This window comes from Lathamus discolor, chromosome Z (genome assembly GCF_037157495.1).
Source record: "Lathamus discolor isolate bLatDis1 chromosome Z, bLatDis1.hap1, whole genome shotgun sequence".
In the NCBI taxonomy this organism is placed as follows: Eukaryota; Metazoa; Chordata; class Aves; order Psittaciformes; family Psittacidae; genus Lathamus; species Lathamus discolor.
In genome coordinates, this window is record NC_088909.1 from 63,656,669 (window position 1) to 63,673,414 (window position 16,746).

Here is a 16,746-nt window from a genome sequence, read left to right on the forward strand (position 1 = left end):
TAGCCACGCATGTAGATGATTTCATAGATGGGGCGACTGTGCTCACCAATCACACACACTGCTTTTTTTCCTCCAGCACTGAATCATCATCTCTCCTTAACTGTATTTTTTTTTAACTGAGAAAGTAGAGCACTGTGCAAACAGTCGTGACCTTTCCTGTCTTTAACCAACATTTTTTTAATGCTCCAATTCCAGGCTGACCTCCTTTTTCAGAGCTATCTTTGGAACTCAGATAATACTATGAAAATACACTTGTCAGCTTCACGATTAGTGCTTTAATGGTGATTTTCTTTCACTGCTTATTTTCCCCCTGCTGTTCATATTATGGCAATTTCATTTTTATGAACACACAAAATGGTAAAGGAAAATCCAATTTAGTTCTTTAAATTTATGTCTATTTTGAAAACATTTTTGAGAGCTGCACTTTATGTGTGTATTTAAAACTAGAGAACTTGCAAGACTACTTGAAGCTTTTGTTTGGTCTAAGGAGGAGAGTAGGAGTTCCTTGCTTTGCTGTCACTATCTTGAAAAGCTTCAACTCTGCACATCTAATCTAGCTGCAGTACTAATACCAATAACACATGGTTCACTGGAAAACATTATCAGCAATATGGCTATGTTTAAGAAACACAGACATCTAGAAATATTCAGAGTGTTAAGGTCAAAATTACTAACACGCTCCTTGTGGGGATGTGAGAACATGCTGTGTCTGGTAGGCTGCAATATTGTGCTATCACGAAACTAACCCTTTACAATATTTTTTCTAATTTCAGGCCTCACCTCTGTCATCTCATGGTGCTTTTCTCCAACACAGCTGTCACAGGGGTGTATAAAAATGGCAGTTCATCATTGCAGGGGGTTCCTGAATCACACATGCCGTTACATCAGCATCCTCCCACTGACTCTAGCTCTAGAATATTGCTTACTGGCATGGTGGATAGGTTTGCAGAAAATACACTCGGGCAGGCTGTATACGTTCAAAGCTCTTCTGTGTAGACATCAACCACTCCACGAGTTTGTTGCAGGCCAAATGGTGAATAGAACCAATGGAGTTCGTATATATAGAAAAGTATATATACAGTCTAAGCAATGCTTGATTTAGGCAAGGTGTGTCACTTGTGCAGCCAGGTGTGGAGCTCTTGTTCCACCATCCTAGCTGTTTTGACTCCAACTTCTTCCCTCTTTTTCTCTTCAGTAACCCAGTTCTCTGGTTTTTCACCAATGTATTTAGCCTCTTTATTTAAATTTCTATCAAACCTAGACCTATTGCAACGTAAAATAAAACTTATAATGTAATTATCCTTATTCTTCAAACACTTATCTGAAAAACAAGGAAGAAAGATGTCCAGATGAGAGAAGAAGCTGGGCAAGCTGATGAAGTAGCAGAATGCAGATGGTAGCATAACTGACTCTTCAGGATTCAGTAACTCCAGCCCAGTGGTAATGACCATGCACTGAATTTTCCTAGTTGAATGACTTCACGCCGTTCTTAATGCCTCTTGGGACATGCCTTTTTAAAAGCCTGATGCGCTACATCCCATTCGCAGCTGGCATTGGGCAGGAAGTCACCTCACTCCAGCCCTGCCCACCACTATGGCTCTGTACACACCTCAGGACTCAGAAAACAAAAATCTGCTGCATAGCTCTCCTTGCACATGCCAAATAGCGTGGAAATCCTCATAATAATGTGTCCAGGATAATGCTTCATTTTGTCTGTGCGGCAGCAGCTCTAATACCTGCTCTGTAACAGCAGCCAGATGCTTTGAAATTCTGTGTGATTTTAGAATCACTGAATCATAGAATGGTTTGGGTTGGAAGGGAACTTAAAGATCATCAAATTCCAACCCTCCTGCCATGGGCAGGGACTGGACCATCTTGCCCAAGGCTCTGTCCAACCTGGCCTTGAACACTGCAAGGGGTGGAGCATTTACCATTTCTTTGGGCAACCTGCTCCACTGCCTCACCACCCTAAATGTTTTAGGAAACATATGCTAGCCCTCGACAAGAGAAACCTGTTTCTTGAAGTCTTTTTGCCCAGTAAAGTCCAATTGTGTATAGCACATGTTACTGCAGCTTGATCAACAAACACAGACGTCTGGTAACGACCAGATTTCTTCAAGCATTTTGCAAAAAGAAATAGACACTGCTGGCATCTGTGCATGGGTGATAATCAGATACTTAAACAGATCCCAGAAATAGAAATACACACCTGATATTACTCTAGAGAGCAAACAAAATTTTAAAATTTAGAAGCTCAAACCCATGCTATTCAGAGCTGTGCCTCTGTTATACAGTGAGGGACAGGACACAGAAGTATGTCAGACAAAGAAGCTGCAGGGAATCTTGTGTTGATGTCCTTGAGTGCTATGGAGGTGTTTCTGTCTGTAAGATGGAGGCTAATTTCCCTCACTCCTAAGTCAAGGACTAACTTGCAGCTTCCAGCTGTTGCAGTTTGCTGTGAACCTGATAGGAAGCTGGGTATTAGTGACTCCCTCCAATCTGGAGCAGCATACAGATATTTATATGATAACTGGACAAGTTTTATGTCTCTGACAGTCCCTTTCCCCAAATGACCTGCTGGTGACCCATGGCAATAACCACAGACAGATCAACTTCAGACACACCAAAAAGGATGAGTAGGCTTTGAAGTTGTGGTGAGGAATATCAAAAACAGAAAGATGGAAACTTGCTTCTTAAGAAGGAAGTGCAAACACCAAATTGGCTTGGCTCCAAAGTTCAGTCTGCAGTAAGAACACCAACAACTTAACCAGCAGCAAGGTAACAGTAATCAAGACCTAGTTTATGGCTGCCCAACCCACAAAGCATCTGCTCTAATGAGCCTGTAATAAAAGCCTTGGTGCTTCACAATGGGAAACTGAAGCTCGCTCTGCTTGGATGTGAAACACCTACCACCTCAGCCCACAGCCAGCACTGAGCACACAACACGTTTGGCCGGGTGAGGCCCAGCCTTCTGTGCCAAGCATGGCCATTTCAAACAGTGACTTAGAGCACTGCAGCTTGCATCTCGCATGCTTCAGAGGAGTAGAAAACACACTATGCTGATGCAGTGTTCACTGCATAAATCCCTGTTAACAGCCAAAGTATGAAAACTGGCAGTATTATACAGACGTGATGGTCACGGGTAGCCATGCAGAGGGCAGGTAAAGCCCTATCTAATCTACATTAAGTCAGCTTTCATAGAGTTCATCCAACCATGACCTACAGAGAGATGTGTAATCTCAAAAAGCATATTTTTACTCGTTAGCCATGAGTTGTCCTTGGGGTTAAAACTTGACATATGAAGATGAGCCTGATCTCATGTCTTCCACTGAAAAGGTGTGGCTGTTGCTCTATAGAGGGCAGGAGTTAAACAAAAAATATTGACAAGTATGAGATCTGCCCTACTCAAAGGCTGGTTGTGCACTAAAGAGTAGCGGAACATGTTCCTGGATAACAGATGACAAGTCAGTCATTGCTGTACCAGGGCATATTCTTGTCAAAATATATGTGCCTGCTGTAATAATGAAGTATTCTTTAATGTGTAGTCATGAGCCACCAGATTCTGCAAGGAGGAACATAAGACCCTTTTCTTTCTTGCCGAACCCTGTATAGCATAAGACTCATAAGAAAGACTCCATATGAACAGCTAAATACTGCCCTGACTGGTAGTCAGTCAGGGCACAAGTGCTGACACTGATGGTTTTTTGTGTTTTTTGCACAAAACTGTGGTGTGATGAATATTTGGGTTTTTATTGATTGAAACAGATTTATTGCAAATAGAGAAGGAAGGAAGGAGATGGAAAAAAATCCTCCAAACAGAAAATGGGAGGAAAAACCCCTCTATATTCCCGGTAATCTGTAAATTGAAATACAGTAATACAACAAATGGTATTTCTACATCCAGTGATACAGCTTATTAGAGAATTTTTTGGTGTTTTTTTGTTGAGTTTGGGTTTGTTTTTTGTTTTTTTTTTTTTGTTTTTTTTTTTTTTTCAGAATGCCTATGGCTAATTCTTTTCAAATTACAGAAAGATACAGGCAAGATTTATGATCGGAATAAATTGAGAGAATTTGAGTCATGAAGCACAACTGTGCGAAGTGAACATGCAGAGAATATCCCAGTTACATACTGAGAAAATTGAACTGAAAACTAAATTACTGTGTCCCATCACCTGAGGTCAGATTGTAGCGTAAACACCCCCAGTTCTTGCTGCCCACTGGTTCTCCTATACCATGTCTTTGATATTTTTACTCCAGGCTCTTCCTGCACTCCAAAAGACTGGACTGGTTCTCACAGTCAAGTTCTGTCTCCTTTAACTTGCCCAAAGTAGTGCCATTAGTCAGCCTCGTTCAGTCCAGCCCCGTTAATCTGTGCATCCAGTTTCCTTTTGGCATCTTTATTGACCTCCATAACCTGTGTTTGCTCGTGTTCTTCCTATGCCTGTTTCCTTGTTTTACTGTCTCTCTCTTTTTTTAAAGATTACCTGTTGGACATGTCATATGTATGCGGGAGCTCCTGCCTCCTTTTCCCATTACAGTGTGATCTTTTACTACAAAGTGGTTTTTCTGTTTGAGTCACAATCTGCAGATCTACATTGTGCATTTACTACAGACACCATACACTCTTCATGGTTTCTCATCTTCCTAGCCACCTTACTGATGCTCTCTCTAGCCAATAAAAACTAGATGTTCCCTTCCTACTAATGCTAAACGTCAAATATAACATGGTCTTTAGCCCTTTCTTAAACTAAGGTTTTTTTAGTTTGAGCTATCAGGATTGATTGCTTTCTTGATTTTAACTTCCAGCTTGTGTTATCAGATGTTGATTCCACACAGCTTCTTTTTTTCCCTCTTAAACTTTCAGTTACTGCTATTTCCCTTCTTATGTACTAGGCACAAGCTTTATATTGCCATAAAACGTTTTTTCACCAACCTGTGAAAAGGCAAATATGCCTGAAGAAATGCATTACATATTTCAGAAGCATACATGCAGATGTGTGAGTTTTAAGAGAAAGGTTTGCAGAGGGTATTGCACAGCAACATGCAGAATACGAAATAAAAATGTTGAAGAGCTAGCAGCACTTGCACGTTTTGTGGTGACTTAGGATTCTAATCTCTTGCTACAGAAAATAAGACAAATCAGAGACAACCAGAATAAAAGCAGCCCTACATCAAAAATCAATCTTTGATGAAGTCGAAGCCTGATCCACAAATTAACCAAAAGCTTAAAATGGCATTAAAAGCTGAGCGGAAACCATAGAAAGAACTTGAATGCTAGATTAATTTGATTATGCTGGCCTGAGTCAGAGGGAGGGCAGGCAGCCGTAAGGGCTGGAGCCCATACACTATCTTCTATATTACAGACATCCATCCTAAAAATGACCCTACTATGAATCTCCTGATGGACAGGTTCCTCCTGAGCAAAGAGAGGACTTTTTTTAGCACACCGAACTTGGAAGAGGGCATTTGGGGGTCTTTCCATGGTATGCAAATGTCAAGGTCTCTCGCTCTTTTGATTAATAAACCTCTGTGCCTTTGAGATGAACCTTTTCAGAGTAGGCGTACTGCATGATCTCAGCTCAAACCAGCTCATCTTTATCCAAAGCCTGGTTTCCTGCAAGCAAGTTCATGCTATACATGTCATAATGTTTAAATTAGTAGATCTACAGATGGGCACTAAGTCCATCATACTTACATAGATATTGTCAAATGGTATGGATCTTTGTACAACTTCAAAATGAAGGGCAATTCAAGAGGAAAAGCTTACACTTGCTGCTCTCTCAGTCATGCTGGACAGAAAGCATTGGAGTAATTCTGGCATACGGCTGTCTGCTTGGACTGTCTCACCGTAGTATCAAAATCAGCCCATGCATTGACACAGCTGTGTACCTCTGGACAATACGGATTTTGAAGTCCAAGATAAGCAATTGAGAACTAGGAACAAAATGTCCTCTGTTATCTCAGTAGAGAAGATGAAAAAGTCTTGGGACTGACAGTCTTCAGAAACAATAACAGCTCTCTACACTGAGACAGTCTTTTTGTCATAAACATTTTCTCTCAGATACATCTTTTCATTGCCAAACTCTAATAGCTACCTCACTCCTGAACAAAAGAGATATCTGAGCTGGAAAGAAAAGAGCCTCAAAATTCCTGGTCCTGCAGTCCATTAGGGATTTTTTCATGGCCATCTATGTTACCTTTAACACACTCAGGTACTATTGACAAGTAGCAATATCAGTAACTAGTTAGACACTAGTGCAAAATATTATTATCATCTAGTGGAAGATTTCTTTTCCTTCTCCCTTCCACACCTCTGCAGCAGAAAGACAATGTAATAGTTGTGACTTTTTCGTTCCTATCCAATCACAGCTAACACAATCAGTGAAATAAAATCTGAGCTGGTAAAAGTAGAAGGGAAAGAAGAGAAAAACGTGTCAAACTACTTAGCTAGGAACTGAGTTCTTGTACAGTCCTGAGAGGGTCCAAACCCAAACCCTCAAATCTGAACTTCCTCAGACCTTGGAAAAACAAGAATCTGTATGTGAACTCTGTGGCTTGGCCTCTCTCTTAGACCCAGCCTACCTCATGAGTCAGATCCAAGAAAGCACAGAAGAATCACTACATGCCCTACAGTATCTGAAAAGAAAATAAATGAATCAGTTAAACCAGAAAGAAAAACAAGTGTGACAGGCTTACTCTCTTCTGGGTTTCCTGTGTGTCAAATCCTGCTTTGAAATACAGGGCCTGAAAATAAGTTCAGTTTGTCAGAGCAAGCAGAACCTTGTTGTTATTCTTAAAAAGACAAGGATGAAAACATACAACACTGGCTTTTAAAATGCATACCAGACACACTGGGGAGTGGAGGAGGCAGTAATGAGAAGCAAGAGTAGAGAAAGCAAAGCAGAGAATGATAGGAGTTTCTTTTCTTCAACCTGCATAATGTTTTCCATGTCTTTATTTTCCTAATTCAGCAGTTCTAGTGCCCATAATTCATAATATTAAATTGCAGAGTGAGAACAAGTTTGTGTGAGATGAGCTAACTTCAGGAACGCAACTCATAATTATGAATATTTGTGAAGTTCTTTAACGCATGGGAAGGTCTTTTTTTCTCTGACTGCCTGCAAAGTATTCCTCTAATGTAAAAAGGACATGTCCTGGAGTCTTTGCCCATGTTGCACCCTGCCCTCATTCATGATGGACACAGTGGAGCTTAGCATTCCTGCAGGGTAGCGCTAAGTCTCCTGTCAGCATCAACACTTAAGAGTAGGAAAAGCTGAAGGACCACTGAGATGGGGTATGCTGTAAATATGCAGCTTATTGTCAGTGAAGATGGTCAGAAGTGTTCCAGGGGAACATGGCACGTGCCCTGAAAGGATGATTAATCAGAACATTCTGTGGGAATGTGTCTGTTTTAACAAATCTCCTGACAAAACACAGGCACCTTTCCAGACTTGCCTGCCAGGCAGGTTTCAGTCAGAAGCCTGCCCTGTTTCATGCCAGCTCGTCAACCCAACTCCTTAGCAGTCTGCCCAGCAGCCTGCTGGGGAGAGAAAATGCCAGGCCTTCAGACCTCCCAGTGCCAGGATAGCCTGTTGAACAAACTGCTTCAGTGCTGGGGGAACCTGGGCTTGCAGCCTGCCCAGCACAAAACCAGATTTAAAGGCAGGAAAGATAAGGGCTGCCTGCCCTGAGAAGGGCAAGAAAGACGTTTGCCTAGGACTTCTGCAATGGGAGCAGTAAATGAGGGGTGAGGAAAAGTAAGGCTGCAAGCAGGACAGCAAAATATCCATTTTGTTTCACCCTGGTTAGTCCTATGACTGACCCTATTTTGGTGGAGTTCCACTTCTGGATCCAACACCCACTGAGGGGGGAAGCACTAAATGAGCTTAATTACCTGAAGACTACTGATCAAAGTGTCTGTATATGCAAATAAGTGTTTCAATCTCTTTTTCTTGTAAAGACAGCTTAACTTCTTTCTGTGCTGTAGAGGTGAGAGCAGCTAAGCCCCTTTTTTCTCATACAGTGGGCTTTACCAAGCCCAGTTTACTGATGTGTATTGCAGAGTGGCTGCACTGCACGTGGATGGCAGACCAATTTCTTCCCAGCAGCAGAGGACTCACCATGCACCCGTTGCACTGCACGGGTGATTGCCCCCAGAACCATCCAAAATATCAGCAGCAATTCAAAGAGTTCCTATGAGTTTTTTTCTTTTTTTTTTTTCCTCAAGAACAAGTCAGGAAAGAAAAGGGAACTGGACATATATTGGGTAAAGCATTCTGGAAGTAGTAGTCTATGTTTATTTGCAACTTTGGGACTTCGAACTGTCTCTTTCATCCTTTAAAGGATGTGCTCTGGTTGTGTAATGGAAGAGAAAAATGATCTCCATGAAAGCTGATGGGCAGCAGCGGGCTTCTGTCAGCTTTCAAATACTCAGCTCCCCATTGCCCGTTGCCTGCTTGATCCCAAGCATCCTGTAGGAAACCAGTTCACAAATTGTGCAAGCAGGTCATCCACAGCCTGGGGTAAGAATGAGGGCTGAGAACCTATGGCTGAGAAAATGGTCTTGCTAAACACTTTTTTTAACCTTTCTTTGTAGTAAGTTTTAGTATTTTCTTCCTATTCTAAGAACTGTATCTGAAAAACGATAAACAAAAATGGCAAATTGGTGATTTAGATGAGAAGTGGTTTTGCGCATTTTACTGCATTCCTGATACTGGCTACTGGAACTAACAGCAGTTCATGAGAATTGTGGAGAGAAAACTAAAACAGCCTTTTGTTAGAGAACAGTATGTCTATCTGGAAGGAATCATCCATGCTTGTTCTTCTTGAGGACATGTATTTAAGGCTAATTTGCCCAAGCAGAGTTTAGCTTAGGTACACTAGGCAGGTATACAGCTATACTAACTACCACTTTGCTCACTTTCAGATCAAAACTGTCTTCCTAAGCTCATATACCTCGAGATGGTGTGTGCTGTGCATTCTAGACGTATACTCAGTTTAAAAAGGCTCCTGTTTGAGAAGACTGCTTGTACCAAGGAAATAACATTTTTCTTTTCACATATTTCAAGCCAAATACAACTAAAATAAAATTAAAAACATGTCGTTGTCCTTAGAACTTACAGGGACTATGAAGACAAATTCTAGGCTTATTTTCACCAATTACACGGAAAGCATTTGTTATTTGACCTAGAAAAAGAAAACAGTCTCTTATTCTTTCCATGTTTATTCTTAAAGACCCTCATGAAGTTTTGCTTCATTGATCTCTTATTTTCCTCAGAATTTTTCAGAGGCCCTTAGAGAGAATATTTAATTTCTGGATCTTTTTGTATTTCTCATCACCAGCAGTGAAGCCTGGTGCCCTTGACCTGCTTCTGGACCATGGTTTTCTCACAGCTTTGTAAGAAGTTCACAGCTAGTGTTTCAGATCTCAAACACAAACCCATGCAGCTACCTCAGGTTTTGCCCCTGGACAAACACCAACTCTCTCAGCCCTGACCTTCTCCCTGTCTGGTATCTCCTTCTCTGAACAGAAGGAGAGGTGAAAGGTACCTCAGAAGCTAACAAATATCCAGAAAATTTTCCTATAGGATGTGTCATCACTAGCAGATGTCAGAGACAGATTCCACCATATTCCAAAGGGAGGTTAGGTGGCTTGCAAGTGTGTGCGCTATGTGCAGGCAATAATAATCAGATGGTAGGGAAAAATACCCATCCCTTTAGTTCGTTGCCCCATTCCTTCTTGGCCTGCCACTGCTTAGCTTTTAGAGTTAATTCAAATAATTTCTTAAGTTGCTCTAACATAAAAGTATTTCACTGGAATACTGGAAGGCTATCAATACTAGGTAAAGCTAGCTTGCCAATAACACTGCACGCTTTCTAAACCATTACTTGACTTACCACACTATTTCAAACCTTTGCCTTTGTTTCAGACAGCTCAATGTAAAAGTAGGATTACGGTCAAGCTTACTGGTTTCCTCTGTTGCTATGACTTGTGTTAGCAGCAGCTCTGAACTCATAAATGAATTAATTTTTCTGGAGAGAAGATACTTGTAACTCTTCAAGTGTTTCAACCACATAGGTATACAGGACACTACATCAGAATTTTCTTTAGTTCCAAATTAATTTCACAGTAGATTTTATCCCTGTTTACCTGTCCTAACATAAGAGATTTGTACTGAATATTGTTGAGGGATTGGTATTTATGAATAAAGAACAAAAGTATGATAATCAAAATAGATTAACACACTAGACTTCCATCTCCTACCTAAAAGAGAGGTACAGGCATTGACAGATAAGATACTTCTGAAACAGCTTTGTTTGCAGACTGCTGAGCCTTCCTGGCTTCATTGGACTACATATTCTCCAACCCCACTCTCTTACTACATTCAGATCTTTTTCTGCATTTGCCATCTGTTTCTTGCATTAAATACAATGAAGAAAACTAAGTATACATTATTGTGTAAGTCTCCATCATACTTATTTTTAGAGAACTATTTTTGAGCTAGCTAATAAGTAGTTTTCTTGCATGTGGTACTCTATGGGGGAATCAGGGTGATTCAGGACAGAATGAATACATGTTTGCACAAATTCGTGATGACTATCTATTTATCCTGGGTAACACATGATGTTCTTCAGGGTTGGGTCCAGCCTGCCGAATGCATAAATTGTCCTTGAAGTAGTGAAACACAGATACCCTTCTCCCATGGTGAATGTTCTGATGGCTACACTATAAAAGGCAAGCTCACTTTTGCTCTTTGTGTCTGTCCTGGTGACTTTTAAACTCTTTTTCTACATATTAGGCCACCTTTTACCCACCCGCCTGGATGCCAGTTCTAGAACTCTGCAGTCCAAGAAGCTGTCAGTACAGCAGTGATATACCAGCAGTGTTCAGTAGAGTTTTTGTGAATGTCTTTCAGATGAAACCCTGCGCTGGGCTTGAGCAGTATAGCTCCCAGCCTCCCAGCTTCCCAGCTTCCCACATTTCTAGGTCTCAGTTGGACTCATTGCGTCCAGTTCTGGGCCCCTCTGTTCAAGAAGGACAGGGAATTGCTTGAAGGAGTCCAGCGCAGAGCCACAAAGATGATTAAGGGAGTGGAACATCTCCCTTATGAGGAGAGGCTGAGGGAGCTGGGTCTCTTTAGCTTGGAGAAGAGGAGACTGAGGGGTGACCTCATCAATGTTTACAAATATGTAAAGGGTGGGTGTCAGGATGATGGAGCTAGGCTTTTTTCAGTGATATCCAGTGATAGGACAAGGGGCAATGGGTGTAAACTGGAACATAGGAAGTTCCACGTTAACATCAGGAAGAACTTCTTTACTGTAAGAGTGACAGAGCACTGGAACAGGTTGCCCAGGGGGGTTGTGGAGTCTCCTACACTGGAGATATTCAAGGCCCGCCTGGACAAGTTCCTGTGTGATGTACTGTAGGTTACCCTGCTCTTGCAGGGGGGTTGGACTAGATGATCTTTTTAGGTCCCTTCCAACCCTTGGGATTCTGTGATTCTGTGATTCTGTGATCTGCACGAACGGCATCTCCTTGCTGCATGCATAGAAGGAAAAGCTTCAGTCATCTGAGCATGTTATGAGTGAGAAGGAATGATGGCAGTGTTATTTCTAGTCCTCCAAGGTACCAAGTAGCTGAGCAGAGAATCTCAGGAGCAAAACTTTTAATTAAGCCATCTGCCTGACTTTAAATTATGAAGTTCATGCAACAACATCTGCTGAACAACCAGGAGTATGCTTTTCAGGGACCTCTGCTAAGTGTGTTTTCCAGACACACTGCAGTCCTTGAGACCAAGGGTCTAAGATTAAGAATTATACTTCGTTCTCTCATAAGGCTGTAATTAGCTTGCCCAGTGCTTGCACAGCTTTAGCGTACAATAACCATAAAACAGTAGCACAGACATCCCCTGCAACAGAACAAAGGCTTCTTCTTGTCTTTCTGCTAATCGTTGCTGTGTGACAAACTTTTTATAGCTCTTGATGTCTTTAAGTTTACTACTCAATTTTCACTTCAATAGAACACATTTCTAACTATTTTGCAAAGCATAGTGGCTTCAACAAATGACTCACTGATGATTACTGTCATAGGAGAGCCAACTGCTCAGTATTTTAATACGCATTTTACTATTCTTAGTTGTTATGGTGGCTGTAAAAATCTATTATGCGATGTTTGTTCTCAGCATCATTCCTCAAAGCATAACGTCATAGCAAAATATCTGTCCCCAGTGTCTGTCTGCCTTTAGTGGTCAGTCATGCTAGACTTCCACACAGTGTGGTGAAAGTCAAGTGAGGTGCATTTCTCACAGATTTTGTGCTGTTACTTAAGTATGTATTACTCACAAATGTAAATCATGAAAGTCAGAGAATGAGTAATGTGAACAAAGATTAAATGGCAAGCCCAAGTCTTGAAACGTATATAAGAAATTACTCCAAAAAAACCACCCTACTGGTTTCTTCACACATCTATCACCTTGGAGTATGACAAATGTAGCAGAAAAGCAGGTGACTGGAAAAGTAGCAGTGAACAGTGTTAGGTCATATCTAAAAAAAAATTCTGCTTAAGAGTTTTGACTTTGTTTTGGGTCTGCTGGAGACCAAGCAGTGAATTTTTTTACTTGTATCATCATTTTTTAGTAATCTCATTTAGATGACTAACTGAATCAAGCTTGTGTTTACACTGCCATTTGGGTAACTTTTCTGCAAGACAATGTTGCTTTATTTGAAGATAAAATTGCTCACACCCATGTGGACAGAAAACTCTGTTAACAAGGAAAATGTGAAAAGGGGGGGGGGGGAATGCTCGTTTGCTTGTGTTGTGGGGTTCTGTTTTGTTTTGTTTTTTCTGTGTCAGAAAGCTTCATTTGCTGGGGCTTTAGACTAGAACCTCTCAGCAATTGCTTCAGTCACTGTAGACCAGGACAACCTCTGGACATCAGGGACTTTTGGCTTCTGTCTTGTATGACTGGTCTTACTTCACAAGAAATCATCATTTCACATCAGAAATCCTGCAAATTATTGGCCTGTATCATTTAACTGATACAGTTCAAATGTCAGCAGCAAGGCAGCTCTGAAGAACTATGTATTTGAAACCCCCTCGTCCCCGCAACCTCTGAGCAAGGTGCCATGAAGCTGAAATTTAGCATGCCGCCTAGTGAACTCATTTCACTGCAGGTTGAAAACAGCTGTTCCTGGTGGCATTGCAAGGTCACTTGTCTCTCTCTTGTGCTGTGGCCGTGAGAAATTGCTGATCTCCCTATCTGTGTGTCATCTCTCCAGTCCTTTAAACTTACCTGGGTGTAAGGTGTGCCTTGCCGTCCCAGTTACTGCAGGGTGCCTGCTGCTTTCTTTCTCCAGCACTTTTATGTGGTGCGCTCCAGACTTCCTGCTCATCGTGTCTGCTGCTCAGTCATATGTGGAGGGAAGCTAGGACTCATCCTTTTCTTTTTTTTTTTTTTTCAGGGATATTCATAGCATTTCCCACTTTCTATATACATACTACACACTTCATAAAATGGCACATGCTCACATTTTGATGGCTTTCCAGTGATTTTTTTTAATCTATTCTTCAAAACGAATGGCAATACATGTTTTTACTTTCCACAGTATTGGCAGTGCAACCTCAGATTTTCAGTAACAGCAGTGTTATACTCATTAGTGGTATACGTGTTCATTAATTGAAGGAACCTTTTGAAAATACTTCTGTGTGTTTAAAATATCCATGTGAAATCAGATACTTCCTTTGGTCCTGAAGATATTGCTGTTCTCTAGATTGCGCCAGAATCCAAGTAGGGTAGGGTGCCAGTGGCTATGCTGGTGGAATTGCTATCTGCGTCCTAAGAAACTGGACATTTTTGTTTGTCTCTAGACTCCTCTAAAATATTTGAACACCATAACCTTCTTACTTTTGTGTTTTACATTGTAGCTTTGCTAGAGAACATGAAAGACATTCATAGTCATCGAGTTTGCTTTTGCACTTTTGTGTCATGTAAAGGTTATGAATGGCCCATCAATTTTAAGCTGGCTGTTGCAGCGCAAAAGTATCATGTAAATTTTCTTTATTTAGTCCATGCACTTATTGTGCAATTTCTGGTGTTTCCTCACATTTAACATCTCCAGTAAACATTGCTTCACTTATGTCTGCCTAAGTAACAATGTGAACATCTATTTCTCTTGGGTTTTCTTTTAGCAAGAGTACATTACAACACAAATATTTTTCCAGTACAGTTTCCACAAACGTTCCCTGACGCATGGAAATATTTTGATTAATACTTTGAACTGCAGTCAAATGACTTGCCTTTTTCTTGAATGTATTTTATTTCTGGCTTTGATCTTGATAGAATCACGGTACCATCTATTTTATGGAACTTTCACTACTACTCAGGGCAGAAAGCCCTGGAGGAGGACTTGGTTAGTATTAAACATTTTTGAGTACTGATCACATTGATATATAAAAAGATTGGTGAATATAGTTTCCTGTGATTCAACTGCTATGTAATAAAACTTCTACAAAGAATGTAATGCAAGGAAACAAGGATTATAGCAGAAGCTTCTGTATCTTCAGTTATTTCCAGTATGTGCGTGTTTATTCACACACACATGCACATATATAAATCATTAAAATATTAAAAAATCTTAAAAAGTATTTTATTCTTATTTTGTTTCAAACTGTACGTTATTTCAATGATTATGCTGCACTGTGTGCAGACTATTAAAAAGGTAAGGAATTAAAGCCTTTCTTCTTTGGAGGCATTGGGACTTTTACTGTTGATTTCAACTGATTCTGAATTTCAGGCTGGGTCATACTGCTGTGGAGACTTATGAGACCAATAATACACTTAAACAGAATCAATTTTATTAGACCAATTAAAGCTCTGCCAACATCTGGTGGATCACAAATTAGAGATGTCAAATGGAATTGGTACTAAACATTTGACTTAAGAATTCTTAACATTTTAGAAGAGTAACCCAGAATGCACACTCACCTAATAAAAGGAGGGCTCTTAAACTCAGGAGTTACGTTGGGCAGCACCCCAACCAATGACAAGAGCCCTCAGCTGCAGATCCACTGCTCTGAGGAGGACCGACTCAACTGGCCCACCAATGGGACCCCATTTATATCCCAGTTGAATCTGATCTGCTGTCAAATATGCTCATGTTAGTTCTCTCTGGCTGAGGGGCGATCTTACCTTAGCCCCATACAGCACCACATGTGCTTGACGAGGGCGGCCTGCGCAGGGGGGCAGTAAGCATTACTGAACTGCAGTCAGCATTACATAACTGAAGTCATCCTTATGTTATTTGAGGTCAGCATTACACAACTGAGGTCAGTCCCAGCCCACCGGCTGGAGGGCCTCAACCCCAGCTTGGGTGGGAGCATCTACCACACGTACTCAAACAGAGCTCGTACTACAGAAAGCCCAAGAGGCACAGACACAGGTGAATGCAAAGGTTAGAGATGTTAGAGATGACAGGCGTTAGTTTCTGTTTTATTTTTACCAATTACTTCTGAAATGCCCCTTTCCTAGGCACTCTGTATAGTACTATGACCATATAGGCCCAGCAATACTCATTGAGCCAAAATCACAGAGTAGTGTTAAGAGGGTTTAAGTCATATAGTAATAAATACCAATGAAGCTAAAGGAGTTGAAGCTAATATCATGCCGCCAGAAAGTAAGTATAAATCCTGCCATGCTGGTCAGCTGATAGTTTAGCTAGAGATCTTCATGACGTATTTCATCCCTCCAGCAGGAAAATCAGCAAAGGTGGATAATCCTAGAAGGATTCTCTTTTTAGAATTTTCCCAAAAGCCTTAGGTTCCCCTTGTGCAGAATGCAGCTGAATGGCTTTCATCTGCGCTTTTTTACCTTGTACCTCAGGAGAGGGGGAAAAATGCCTATGTTCCTCTAGCCACATCAGCATCCAGCTATCTCACCTTATCTTTGGGTCTGCTGAGCACCCACTGTAAGGTTTGGAGAGTAAGAACAGCTTTTGCTATAGAAGGTTTTGATTCTCCCGATCTCCACCCAGTAGAAGTAACATAAGATACAGAAATTATCTTTGTTACTAATCTGGGAGAAAGATCAGGTCTGGTTTTATGGCTGATTATAATTAGTGACAAACATAAGCAAATAGGCAACCAAACTCCATCTGGAATATCATTTCCAGGACTGTCCACCCACATAGGAAGGATATTATTGCCTTGGAGACTTCTTTCTGTATTTTAAGAATCTAAGTTATGACAGCAGATTTGAGTTACTGCATTTATTTTTTTCTAGACACGAGATTTAAAGTTGTTAGAAGTATAAGCTCAAGATTTATTGCAAATATTTTCCACGGTTAAAATGGCATGTACCTTTCCACTTAAGAAATTGCCTGAAGTTTTGAGTTTGCCTGTAGTTTTTGACAGTCCTAGGAACTCTCCATGCATTGGATTAATACCAGGTGCATAGTGTGTGACATCACGTGTGCTGCACAAGTTTCCTCCCATAGGCTCTCCACTGTTCCTAAGACCTGAAGTAGACCACCAATATCTATAAGCAGCAAGGTCTTTAAGCTCATTGGCAGAGCTTATGCCTGACATTTCCAGTAGCATGCTGACTGCCTTTGTACGTATTTATACCCACTGGCAAGCGGAAGCACTTCAGAAAAATTGACAGTACAGCCCCCATATGGAGGCAGCGGTCTGTCTCTGGGATGCAGGCTGCTCTTGAGTCCCCGCTGTAGTCACGGTGGGCTCCATAGTCT